Source organism: Corvus brachyrhynchos, unplaced genomic scaffold (assembly GCF_000691975.1).
Source record: "Corvus brachyrhynchos isolate BGI_N302 unplaced genomic scaffold, ASM69197v1 scaffold317, whole genome shotgun sequence".
In the NCBI taxonomy this organism is placed as follows: Eukaryota; Metazoa; Chordata; class Aves; order Passeriformes; family Corvidae; genus Corvus; species Corvus brachyrhynchos.
In genome coordinates this window covers 606871-618803 of record NW_008239295.1, presented here as the reverse complement: position 1 = coordinate 618803, position 11933 = coordinate 606871, and the positions used below count along the sequence as shown (strand labels likewise).

The window sequence follows — 11933 nt, the reverse complement described above, 5'->3', positions numbered from 1 at the left end:
TGCAGTGTTGACGCTCTCCAAAATACAGCACATTGTCACTCTTCACCTGTGTCACAGAGAGCAGACAGAATCATTGATAGACCAGCTAATTCATCCAGGAGAGGCTGTTAAGGAGGCAGGTAGCACAGTCCTTTCCTCTAAGCAAAAATATTCCTGTGGAGGGTGTGAGGAAAGCAAAGGAAGTGCTGAAAAATACAGGGAGTCGGAGCTGTTGGGTGGCAAACATCATGCAGAGATTTCGCAAAGTGAGGGAGAATTCAGCTGTTCAACTGTAACATCAGATGAAAGGCTCTTCGCTGCCATGATAAGGGTTAAATAAATGCCATCAGATCATCTGTAGCAGTAATTCAAAAGCAAAATGAACCTCTATTAATTGGAGTTAATCCCCCTGTGTTGATGAGGAATTAACCACGCTCACTGAGCACAAATGATGAAGCTTTGCTCTCAATTACCCTCTGCAGCCCCTGTTTTCAGCACTCAGGGCTATGAAGCTGTTAAGTGAGGGCAAAATTTGGCTCAGATGGTACTAAACCCAAACTGAATGCACGAGGGGAAGCCCAAGTTGGAGGCATTATTCACCACAAAAAACAAGCCAAGTTTTTAACATGAGTTCATAAAAATTGCTCATTACTTTGTCTAGTTCCAGGGATTTAGGTTTTAAAATAAGTTTTGAACTGTCTGGTATGACCAGTACACATATATTTAGCAGCAATTTACAAAAGAAAAAACCCTGTAAATGGAAGTATGTGGCAAAATACTGTGTCTAGCACTGCAAATAACCTCTGTCGATTTTTATTTATGTTCTCAGTGTCTCAGAGAGGAATTTTAATATAAATCTTGGTTTTGCTTTACACACCATATTTTGTAAAGTAACCACCTCAACTTAGTGCTTGTAGAGGTTTGTGGTGTGCAGTCTTTGTGGATAATGAAGCAGAAACGTGGCTCTAAAGCTGCTGAGCAATGTGAGAGCTATAAGTCCCACACTTGTACAGCAGAGAGTGAAAACAAACATGTGAAAATGACAGAATCAGCTTCTCAGGCTCAGAGATTAAATATGTTTTAAAATATCAAATGACAGCTTTTGTCAAGTTATTACAAATATCTCAAGTCAAATTTGTATGTGACACAGCCGACTGCTCACACGGAGCATAATTTTTGTAATCTTTGTTATTGCACAAATCTACTCAGTGTGATTCCCATTAAATCCAGAAAACAGAAATTTACTCATTTCCACGCTGCTGACAGAGCATTCAGAATAACCCCAATAGATGAGCCAAATCTCAGGTCCGAGCATGATTCCTGAATTTATGTCCTAAGGATAAAACTACTAGGAAGGAATTTTTTTCTGCAGAGAGTGAGAGCTCAGCTGCCACAGTCACAGTGTCTATGCCATGCTATCACATGTTTGAAGACTTTAGGAGGTAGAATCTGCTCAGCTGGAGAGCTGATGGCAAGAAAAAGTGGGAGATGGATGGGCAGTAATTATTACATTGCCTCCTGGAAGGCTAGATCCCTCAAACACAGAAAATGCAGCCAACAGGATCCTCCTGATCTCAGGATCTGACTCAGAGGCACTTATTCCCTAGGTCAATAATCTTGGATTCCTGAGACTTGGCGTCAGGACATGGTACTTGTCCTAGGCCAGGGTAAAGGTGAAAAAAACCCCTTCTCCCACCATAATCAGATAACAGCAATTATGCAAAAGGGAGTTCTCATGGGAACAGTTTTGTCTCAGACTCCCATGGCTTTTTTAATTTTTTTTTTTCCACAGAAATGGAAGATACGGGTTTCTGAGAAAGGGCCTGCTGCCTGTAATTTTCTCAGAGGGATATGAGGGCGCTGGAGAATAGAACTTAGAGGAAATTCTCATTGAGTAGAGTTTTTCAGTGACCTATTTTCCCTGCTACAAAATTATGTGGTGAAGTTTCCTGTTTCAGGGAGAATTTGCATGTGAGTGACAATGCAAAGCACCTCAGTACTGAGACTGGATTGAGGAGAGGAGCTCAGAAATCCCTGTGGCTCCTTCCTCTCTTTTTCTAAATGCCAGGGAGACTTGAGGGTGTCAGTGGCAGAAAAAGGGAGAGCAGTGACAGAATAGCTGCGGAATGCACTTCCCTATTCACAACAGCCAGGCAAAGGCAGCACAAGGACACCTCCATCATCCCAGAGGCTGATCCTGGGATGGCCCTTCATCTCCCTCCACGGGATCTCAAACAGAAGGATCCAAAGTGCCATTTCAGAAACCAAATTTAAGAAATATCAAGGCAATGCTGCAATGGTCTGGACCTCGTTCACACAAAATGAAAGGCAAAATCTGGTGGGATTTTTTTAGCAGTATTTGCTCTTGAACAGTTTATTTGCATCCAAAATGTACAGGAAAAAATGATGTGAATAGTGGAAAGTGTCTAAGTCACACATACAATTAATAAATACTGAGCTTTGTTCTGATCTCATGCAGGTTTAATGTCTGACTTCAGTGGGATTAGTCCCAGTTTTTACTGATACAATAAAGCTTGGAATTACATCTGTGACATTTGAAAGCAGGTGGTGGGCTCTGTACGAGCTCAGACTCTCAATTTCTGTGTGCCAAGTAGCTGCTGCCTGTGTAGCTCCGTGATGGATGCCGATGGAATTATTTAATGTGCTAAATTATAGGGTATACCTACACTTCCATGCTTTAAATTACGTCTGCCCTGCACGGAGGGATATTGTTGACAGATCTCAGACTGATTCAATGCAGCTCACCAGGCAAACCCCAGGGGCTTTCCATGCCACCAAGGAAACAGTCTTCCCTGAGAACCACGATGCCGAGAATTTAAAATCAACTCTGATTCTTGCTTCAGATGGAACTTCAGTGGCCTGGTTTTGTTTGAAGAAGTGATGAGAAGTCAAAGTTAGATGTGCAGGTACTGGCATTCAGAATTAAATTCTGAAATCCATAACTATTGCCAGTACAAGAAAACTGGGAGATGAAGGTAGCATGTGCACAGTACAGGCTCAGTGAAGGTGCTCTCGGGCAGAAACAAAACTGCTTTAGGCAACAGCAGCTTATTTGGAGCAAAGACAAAGATCCCAGACCTGCTGAAAAGTGGTGCCCAAGTGAGTTTCTTTTTAATTCACCAATTAAAACTTCATGGTTTGGGCTTTCCCAGGCATTTTTCAGTAGTTATCCTTGAGCATAACTAGCATGATAACTTTTACTACATTAGAAACATTCCAGAACTACAACCTGAAATAAACTGAAATGATTGCTCCTGGTTAAGCATCACATCCTGAGTTTTGAAGCCTTTACCAGCCTTCAATAATGCCTCAGTTTGCAAATACAGCTTGACTTCATGGCTAGGAAAATTTCCTTGAGATTTTTCTCTTCATCCGCTTTTCCATAAAATCTTCATAAATACCAGAGATTTTACAGTGTCTAAACATAATCTGAAGTGTCCACTTCTGTCAGCCCTGAGGTCATCCATTCTTCCATTAAGTGTTTACTGAATATTCCATTGCCCCAAGCAATGACTTGCTCAGTGGGAACAGTGCAGGCTCCATGAGCAAAGAGCTACAGCTCAAGAGGTGTAAATATAGAAAAGAACACAAAAGCTGATATCAAGAAATTCACTGGAAAGCCAGAACTGCAGCTTAAACAAAAATACAACTTTAGGAGAGAAAAGCAGAAAATGAGGGAAAACAATATCCAAAAGTTTGTAAACTTAGGGGGGAAATCAGCTAACCTTTGATAATAGCAGTAATTGGGTTTTTTTTCCCCTCACAGGGTTCATCCCCCTCTGCCTTGCAAAATCCATTCCTTTCCCAACAAAGTGAAATACAATAGCTTGAGCTGAAATTCTGCTGTCAGGGTGATTTTAATTCTTAAATCATTTAGTGGATCTCTGCTAATGGTGTCTGTAGGAGTGGTTTATAGATCCATTCTCAAAAGCAACCCAAAAAAACCCCAAAACCGCAATCAGGATTTACTGAGAGCCAGTTCCATAGTTCAGTCTACACTGAAGTGGATTTAATTCACTCTAACTCCTTGCACAAGTCTTGATCCAAAATAGCCCTTAAGTTCATGTCCAATTATAAAGGGAAAAGAGCTGTCAAGAAGTTGGTAAGATTAACCTGACACTTAAAGCTGAGCACATGTTCAAATGTTTTTAGGGATCAGGGTAATAATAGGGTTCATTAGTGATTTTATTCCTGGAACTTATAGTTGTTCACTAAAAAAAATCCCAAATGGAACAATAAGATGATCGAGCCTCTTAGTTCCCATCCTATAAATTTTGCTTTAAAATCCCAGGATAAAAGAAGTACAAAAGATAATCTGCAAGCATTTAAGAGTTGATCCAAAGACCATGGAAGTTTGCAAAAAGCTTCAAAAAATTTCTAGTGGGTCTTGAGTTATGTGCTTGATAATTGAACCATGGTTAATAAAATGCCATGGATTTAAAGGGTGATGAAGAGAACACACCAAATAAAACTGATCATTCATTGTTTTTAGAAATCAAAGCACAAAATTAGCAGTAAAGCGTTTGGCAGCACTTCACAAATTCTTCCTTGAAAAAGTCATTCAGCTGGACTTGAATGCAACTGCCTGCCCAGGGTGCTGGGGAAAGGGCAGTCAGTTACATGTAGAGATAACTGGAAATTCCAGGGGAAAAGGTCACTCTGTGGATAACTGTGGGAACAGCTTTAGACCTGGGGTGAAGATATCGTGGCCACCTCAGTGATTGAGGTGACCACCCCAATGTCTGAAGGCAAATTGGACATTTCCCTTCAAATGAGGGGTTTGACAGCAGCACTTCCTAAAAGGTGCTGAGGCAGCAGAGAATCTTTAAGGTAGTGATGTGAGATTACTTTCTCCTTTCCTTGTACCTCTTTTTCCAATAGCTGCTTAAAGGCTGCTATAACTGCAGGTGAATATTTTAGTGACATGTCCAAAGAAACTATTTATCTGAATTTATCCCTCCTACCATCCATATACCCCATCCAAGACTTGAGCAAGTTGCTACAATAAAGTCCTAAGCTTTTCCAAGTCCTTGCTAGATGGCTTCAAAATTTATGGAAGACTTAGAGCAAACGCACAGACTTAAATGCTGTTTAATGTCGTCCTCGATGTCAGGATAGGTGAGCATCCTTCACTGCAGAGATCCAGAGGTGTTAAAAGAAAAGAACCAATATCTGTCACTGCAGCTGGCAAACTGCAGTCAGGACAGCACTAACACTTGCTTTCACATCTCTCTTCCCTCCCAGTTAATTTCTTGTTCTGTCCTTATTAGTTCTCCAGATGAACTTATTAGTCTGTCACTCAAATGTGAGGGACTCTAAAGAAAAGGTGGCAAAAACCAGACTCTGAGATTAATGTTTCGGCCAGCTGGATACAGCTTGTATGCTGCAGGCAGGGCACCCCTGTCTTTGGGAGTGATGAATTCCATCAGACTGTTGGGGTTTTAGTTTAGCCTTAGGTTTTTTTCCTGTTAAAGGAATTTTCTCCCATATGCATGTTGCTAGGGGACGAATAGCTGTACTTAAGAAAGACAAAAGGGGAGTGGGGCGGGCTCACCGGGAGCCGCCAGCGCCCCTGCCGGCTGCGAGCGGAACTGCACCCGAGGGGAAATAGCCTGACAGCCGAGAAGGCTGGCACTGGGTTTGTGATTGCTGTTACTGCCATAGTTGTTGTTGTTTTGTTTGACTGGTTATATACATATATATATATATAGTAAAGAACTGTTATTCCTATTTCCCACATCTTTGCCTAAAGGCCCTTGATTTCAAAATATAATAACTTGGAGGGAAAATGGGTTATATCTGCCACTTCAAGGGGGGCCTCTGCCTTCCTTAGCAGACACCTGTCTTTCAAAACCGAGACACAGACTTAAAAAGAAGGACAGAATGAGGGCTTTGACTTGTTTTCTGTCAGCATAACAACCTTATCTGCAGACCACTTTCTTTGTCTCCTGGTCCACCATTCACTCATAGGCTAAAAGTAGGAACCATCTATGAGGAGAAAGGGGGTTGGGCTGAGTGAGAGGGATTTTTGGGACTGTCAGAGTGAAGTGCCCAGAAAACATGAATCTAGCCCTTAATGGAATTAGTTTTCCCTTAAAATAATAAAAAAAGAATTGCTCATCACAGGTAAATATACATTTATATAGTTATTGATTTCCATTTTACTCCATGGGAGTTTTACTATTTTTTTATGGACTCTGCAATTCCAGAAGCCTCCCATGGGCTGGAAGACTTGTACCTAGTATGGTTTACCTACACATCCTAGCATTTCAAATTCAGATGTCCTGTCAAGGGGAAGTCCCAGGTGCTTGCAGCACACGTGTGAACTCCGAAAATGAAGTTAAAGCTGTCAACACTGACCGAAAATGAAAGGGTTCACAGGACAGAGATGGAAATCCCAGGGCAAACAGCCTCAAATGAGGGAGGGGAGAGAGCGAGGAGGGGGGAAGAGACAACTTCTTTGGATATTTGGCAGTGGGGACAAAATGCCAATCCTCAAATGTGCAGTTTACAATAGAGATGACAAATTGGGTGCAAGACAATGACCCATTCCTGGGCTGGGCAGGGGACAGGATAAACCAGCTCTGGAAGACCGACTAAGGTTAAGCGTTAGTTGGGGCCGAGGAGCTGAAGGCCACCCACGCAGATCAAGTGGGAAAGCGCTAATGGGAAAGACATTTTGGGAGTTAAAAATATAACCAGTTCCTTAATCTGGGAACACAGAGCTGTAAAATAACAGCTGGACAGCAAGGCAGAACAAAGTTCTCTTCAATGGTTGAGTGAAAGGTGGTTGAATGGAAAGACAGCGTCTGCTTGATCAGAACAGGCCCTCAGCCAGGGAGGCTACATGTGGAGAAAGGCAGGGTCACATTCCTCTGAGATGGCAGCACAGCTCTGTCGCACAGGCCAGGGCAGCAGTCTTCAAAGTAGCAATGAAATATTAGACGTTTTAAAAGGATTTCCCACTATATTGATGTTGTTCCCATAACACAAGCCAAGGAGTAGGAAGGCAGCACATCAAAACACGTTTGCATGCACTTGGAAACAGGCGTTTCTTCTGCACCAGACAATGCTTTCTACTGCCTATAAAGGCAACATTTGGGCTGCGAGTCCAAAATCTTCCTACGGCAGGCACCTGCACCAAAAGCATGAGGCTGAGAAAGCAGACTCCATTGATGATGGGGTTTGAAGCGATTCACAAAACCCAGGGGCATGTCACATCCTGCAGGGATGAGCACTCCCATTCTGTCCCAGTGTCCAGCTGAACCACTTCCACTGCTCCAAGAAGAAAACCCACCCACCGTGGGCCCACCATTTAAGATTGTTGTGACTGTCCATGAGCCAGCAGTGCCCCGGGGGCCAAGAAGGTCAGTGGTGTCCTGGGGTGCATTGGGAAGATCATTGCCAGCAGGTCAGGGAGTGATCCTGCCCCTCTGCCCAGCCCTGGGAGGCACAGCTGCAGTGCTGTGTCCAGTCCTGGGCTCCTCAGGACAGGAGGGACAGGGAGCTCCTGGAGCGGGGCCAGCAGAGGCTGAGGAGATGATTTAGGGCCTGGAGCATCCCTGACAGGGAAAGGCTGAGGGAGCTGGGGCTGTCCAGCCTGGAGAGGAGCCCCAGCTGAGAGGGGCCCTCAGCCCTGGGTGTCCCTGTGTGCAGGGAGGGCTCCGAGCAGGGCCCAGGCTCTGCTCCGGGGGGCCCAGCCATGGCACCAGAGGAACGGGCAGGGACTGATGCCCAGGAAATTCCACCTGGACAGGAGGCAGAACTTCTTCCCTGGGCAGTGACTGAGCCCTGAACAGAGACCAGAGAGGGTGTGGAGTCTCCCTCACTGGGGATATTCCAGACCCCTCTGGACACAATCCTGTGCTGTGTGCTCTGGGATGGCCCTGCTGGAGCAGGGAGTGGGACCAGATGAGCCGCTGTGGTCCCTTCCAGCCTGACCCATCCTGGGACTCCGGGACTGTGTTTGAGTAGTGGCTGACCCAGGGCAGAGCACAGACTGAACTGTGCTGCAGTTCAGGATTGCAGAGCTCTCGTGCACGTCAGTTCAGAAGCACAACTCACACAAGGCAGTCAAGATGTCACTATGGCTGTTGCAAGGGGCTAAATATTCATCTGTCAGCAGCACCTTTGCTTGAGAGTGATCTCTGCAAACACTCAAACCACCACAGAAGAATCACAGGTCACAAGATCCAGGCTCAGGAGCTGAAAACACTCTCAGTACTTCCCAAGCACCACATTTTGTAGCAGCACAGGACACAGGCACTGATTCTGTCTGCATCCCTGCACTCTACTTTCTGCCAGCTCAGCATTCCTCACTATTGCAGTGTTTAGATTTTTTTTTCAGACTGTGGTACATGAAAAATGCAGAACAGGGACAACTTCTGTAGTTTCCTGCCTTACAGTTTTAACAGCTCTTCCTAAATCCCCTGCAAAGCCTGGAAGAAGCACAAAGCAGAAAAAGACTGTCATCTCGCAGTGTAACAACTGACTGCTTCATGACGCAATAGCCACTACTCACATTTTTCCCTGGGATAAGCTGTTGGCATTCCGGAAGAAAAGGGTAGATTCCTGAGCTTACTTATGAATTTCCTGCAGGCTAACTACATTCACAGAAAAAGACTGTGTAGATCCCCTGCTGTTACTTTAATTTGTAGGCAAGCCTGTCAGCTCTTTCAATTAAAAGTTTTGGTCTGTGATGGAAATCAGGCTTCCAAATTTACTTCCTTTTCTTGCAAATACTATTCTTTATTATTCCAAAGTTATTATTCCAGTATCCTCATTATCACAGTATTATTCCATATTACCCTTCAGGAACTAGTTTTAAACCATTCAGTGGCATCCAGATTTTTAGCTGACATAATATGGGATGTATCAAGGGTGGCAACATTCACTGCTGCTGTTTAGGGACTCAGTGCATGACAGAGGTCTGAAAATTGACATCAGTTTGACACATCACATTTCCTTGAGCTACTGTACCTCTTATTACCTTCAGCTGCTACCTCTGCCTTGTATTTTCAAATCCAAGACTACTGCAAAATGAACTTTATTTACGCAATAAACAAGGCAACTGTGTGGCACCTGTTTTAAGCATTTACCACTGACAGTGAAACTGCCTCAACTAGAGAGAAAAATAGAAATATTCCTTCAGATTGCAAGAGAAGGAGCCTTCAGGAGTCTGCTTAATCAGTGTAATCTGGCAAAGTGCTGCATCCTGGAACAGACCCTGCTCTTCAGTACTAGAGAACAGAGACAATTTTTCAAAGCTGTGGACATTCATACCACAAACGATGTGTTACAGCATTTTCGCCATGATCAAACACAAAAGAAAAGCCAGACTTACCTCTGTGTGAGCCTTTTTGGATCATCACACGTGAGCTGCAGAGGTGGAAGAAGAGACATGTGGAAAAGCAGGACAGGTACTAACCAGAACAGGCACCCAGCAGTCAGCATTTGCAAAATGGCTACAGGAAGACTGGAGCAGTTCAGCTCTGCAAGACTTAAAGGGACAGATTTCCACAAGCACGCTGGGGCAAAAGCCTCTGGAAGAGCACAATTCCCTACTGGGAGAAGGCAGGCCCTGCTCCTGGAAATATTGAAGCATGTCCTTAACTCTAAGCATGTGAGAACTGCTGTGGACTTCAGTCTGTGCAGCCGTGCACAAGCCTGCAGGACTTGTTTTCCTGAGGTGCACAGAGTTATCCAGGGAGGGGATGCTCCTGCAGTGTGCTTGTGACAGCTCCATCACAGAACGAGCGAGGTACCATCACTGGTGAGTTAGTCTGACCACTGAAGCATACATTCTACAAGCCCAGAAAGGAAAGAAAAGAATCAAAATGTGCCCTAAAAAAATCTCAAATTGTTGCAAGAAACATTGCTCATGTATTCACTCTGATATTTCTATTTTGTTTGTTCAGCATAATACCCACAATAGGTGCCCATCTAAATGAAACAATTCCAAAGCACTTTGGACTGCTCAAAACAAGCAAAAATAACCCAAATTGTGGATTTACAGCTCCCCTCTCCTCTATAACTGAATCACAGAGTGTCAAATATTTTGCAGTAAGAGCAGAAACATCCCAATGACAGGGCACAGGAGACTTTGAAGACACCAAATCAGTATCAGAGGGTTTCAAAAGAGAGCTTCCCCTTAGCTTTGCTGCCCAAGATTGTCACAGCGTGGGTGCATAGGACAGCTGGAGCCTCTGTGGTGTCCCCAGACCTTTGTCCACCACAAAGGCCCCCAAAACAACACACATGATGATCCTTTTCAGTCATGAGAGGTGGCATCATGACTTTGGGACAGTCGGGAGGGGATTTCTGCAGTTACGGGATACGAATAGGTAATGCATTTGGGCTCAGGCTTGCTCTGAAGTAGCTCTTCTATGTCACAGAGTCATAGAATCATAGAATCACAGAATCATAGACTCATAGACTCATAGAATCACAGAATCACAGTATCAAAGAATCACAGAATCACAGACTCACAGACTCATAGAATCATAAAATCAGGGAGTGGTTTGGGTTGGAAGGGACCCTAAAGACTGTCTTGTTCCAATCCTCCTGAAGAAAGATGAAGATATGGTGTTGCTGATGGGATTTATTTACTCATATTGAATCATATAACTAGTTAAATGCTGAAAGAATTGAAACCCTAGGGGGTTTTTTTCATATTTTCTCCTGTGATTAGAAGCTAATCTTAGCTGTTTTCCCAATGCCGTCATTTTCCTCCTGACACTGAGTTTACTCTATGCTCTGCTTGTGTCTTCACAAACATGAAATCGACATTAGGGTCAATACTGGAGATATTTTACTTTGTAAAACTTCATTAAATTCATATCACCAAATAAACCCCTGTATATGCAATAACTCAGGCTTGCACACAACCCATAAACCACTCATCTTTGATTGCCTCCAGACACAGGGGGCTGTGACCCTCTCAAACATCTTAGCACCAGAGGAATTGCCCCACAGGTTTCATTTGCTGCAGGATATTTCAGGAAACATGGTGGGTTTTTTCCCCACTAATTGAAATGTCCTGAAAATGTCATGAGACTCATTCTGCTCCTACTTACAGCACTAATTTGTTCTGTGCCAGTCATCTCAGTGAGGGTGACACCAGACCCCAGTTCCCTCTGCTTAGTGGAAGTAGTTCCCACTCCGTGTTTTGTGTGGGTTGTAGCTTTTTTACAGTGTGTCATTAGCATGACTTATTACATGCTATTGACATGCCATGAAAGCTTGCCAGATGTAACTTAAAATTGAATTCTTAATGTATATCTAGACCTGAATCTGATTTTCCTTATGCTACGTTCACACTGGAGAAGCAGTAATGTTGGAGTGAGATTAGAGGGGATCCATGGTCTGCGTCCTACACCCAAGAAGAACCATGAGGAAAATCAGGTGGAGTGATGGATGTCGAACACATGGCAGCTGGAACCTGAATTTTGAATTTCATATTATGCATTTCAAATATTACCAAGAGGGTAAGCATTTGTGGATTCTGCAATCAATTAATGGGGTGAAGTTTATCATCTCAAGGCTTCTTAATAATAGAAATTCAAAGGCAACCACTTAAGGGGACTTCTTTATACCCTGCCGTTAAAACAAATGTTCCTTTTAAGGCATTAGTACAGGTGGGAAGAATTTACCATGCAGGGATAAGAAAATCAGACAGGAAATGTTCCAATGATTGTTTTAAATATCTCTGGGTGAGGTAGCAGATAAACAGGGATAAGGCACTTCAGAGAGTTTGAAACCTTTTGCTTTCTGAGCCAGACTGTCCTTTCCACAGACACACTCCTTAAAAAATTAGGTACCAAAAGATTTACTGGCTGGAAAGGGGAAAAGTTTTAAAATAGTTTTCTTCATTACTTTAACATGAAGCAGCTCACAGTGTGTGTGTGTGTCCCTAGACATGAGGGCAGATTAAG

At 43.6% G+C, this 11933-nt stretch overlaps 1 long non-coding RNA gene across 1 annotated transcript in view; it reads right to left on the bottom strand.

The window, feature by feature from the left end:
* The window catches only part of LOC108448261, a 35502-nt gene extending 25877 nt beyond the window's left edge, over positions 1-9625 (bottom strand). Inside the window, exon 1 of the long non-coding RNA XR_001864097.1 lies at positions 9344-9625. This is a non-coding gene — a long non-coding RNA (uncharacterized LOC108448261). The remainder of the gene's footprint in view (positions 1-9343) is intronic.
* Positions 9626-11933: the final 2308 nt, after the last annotated feature.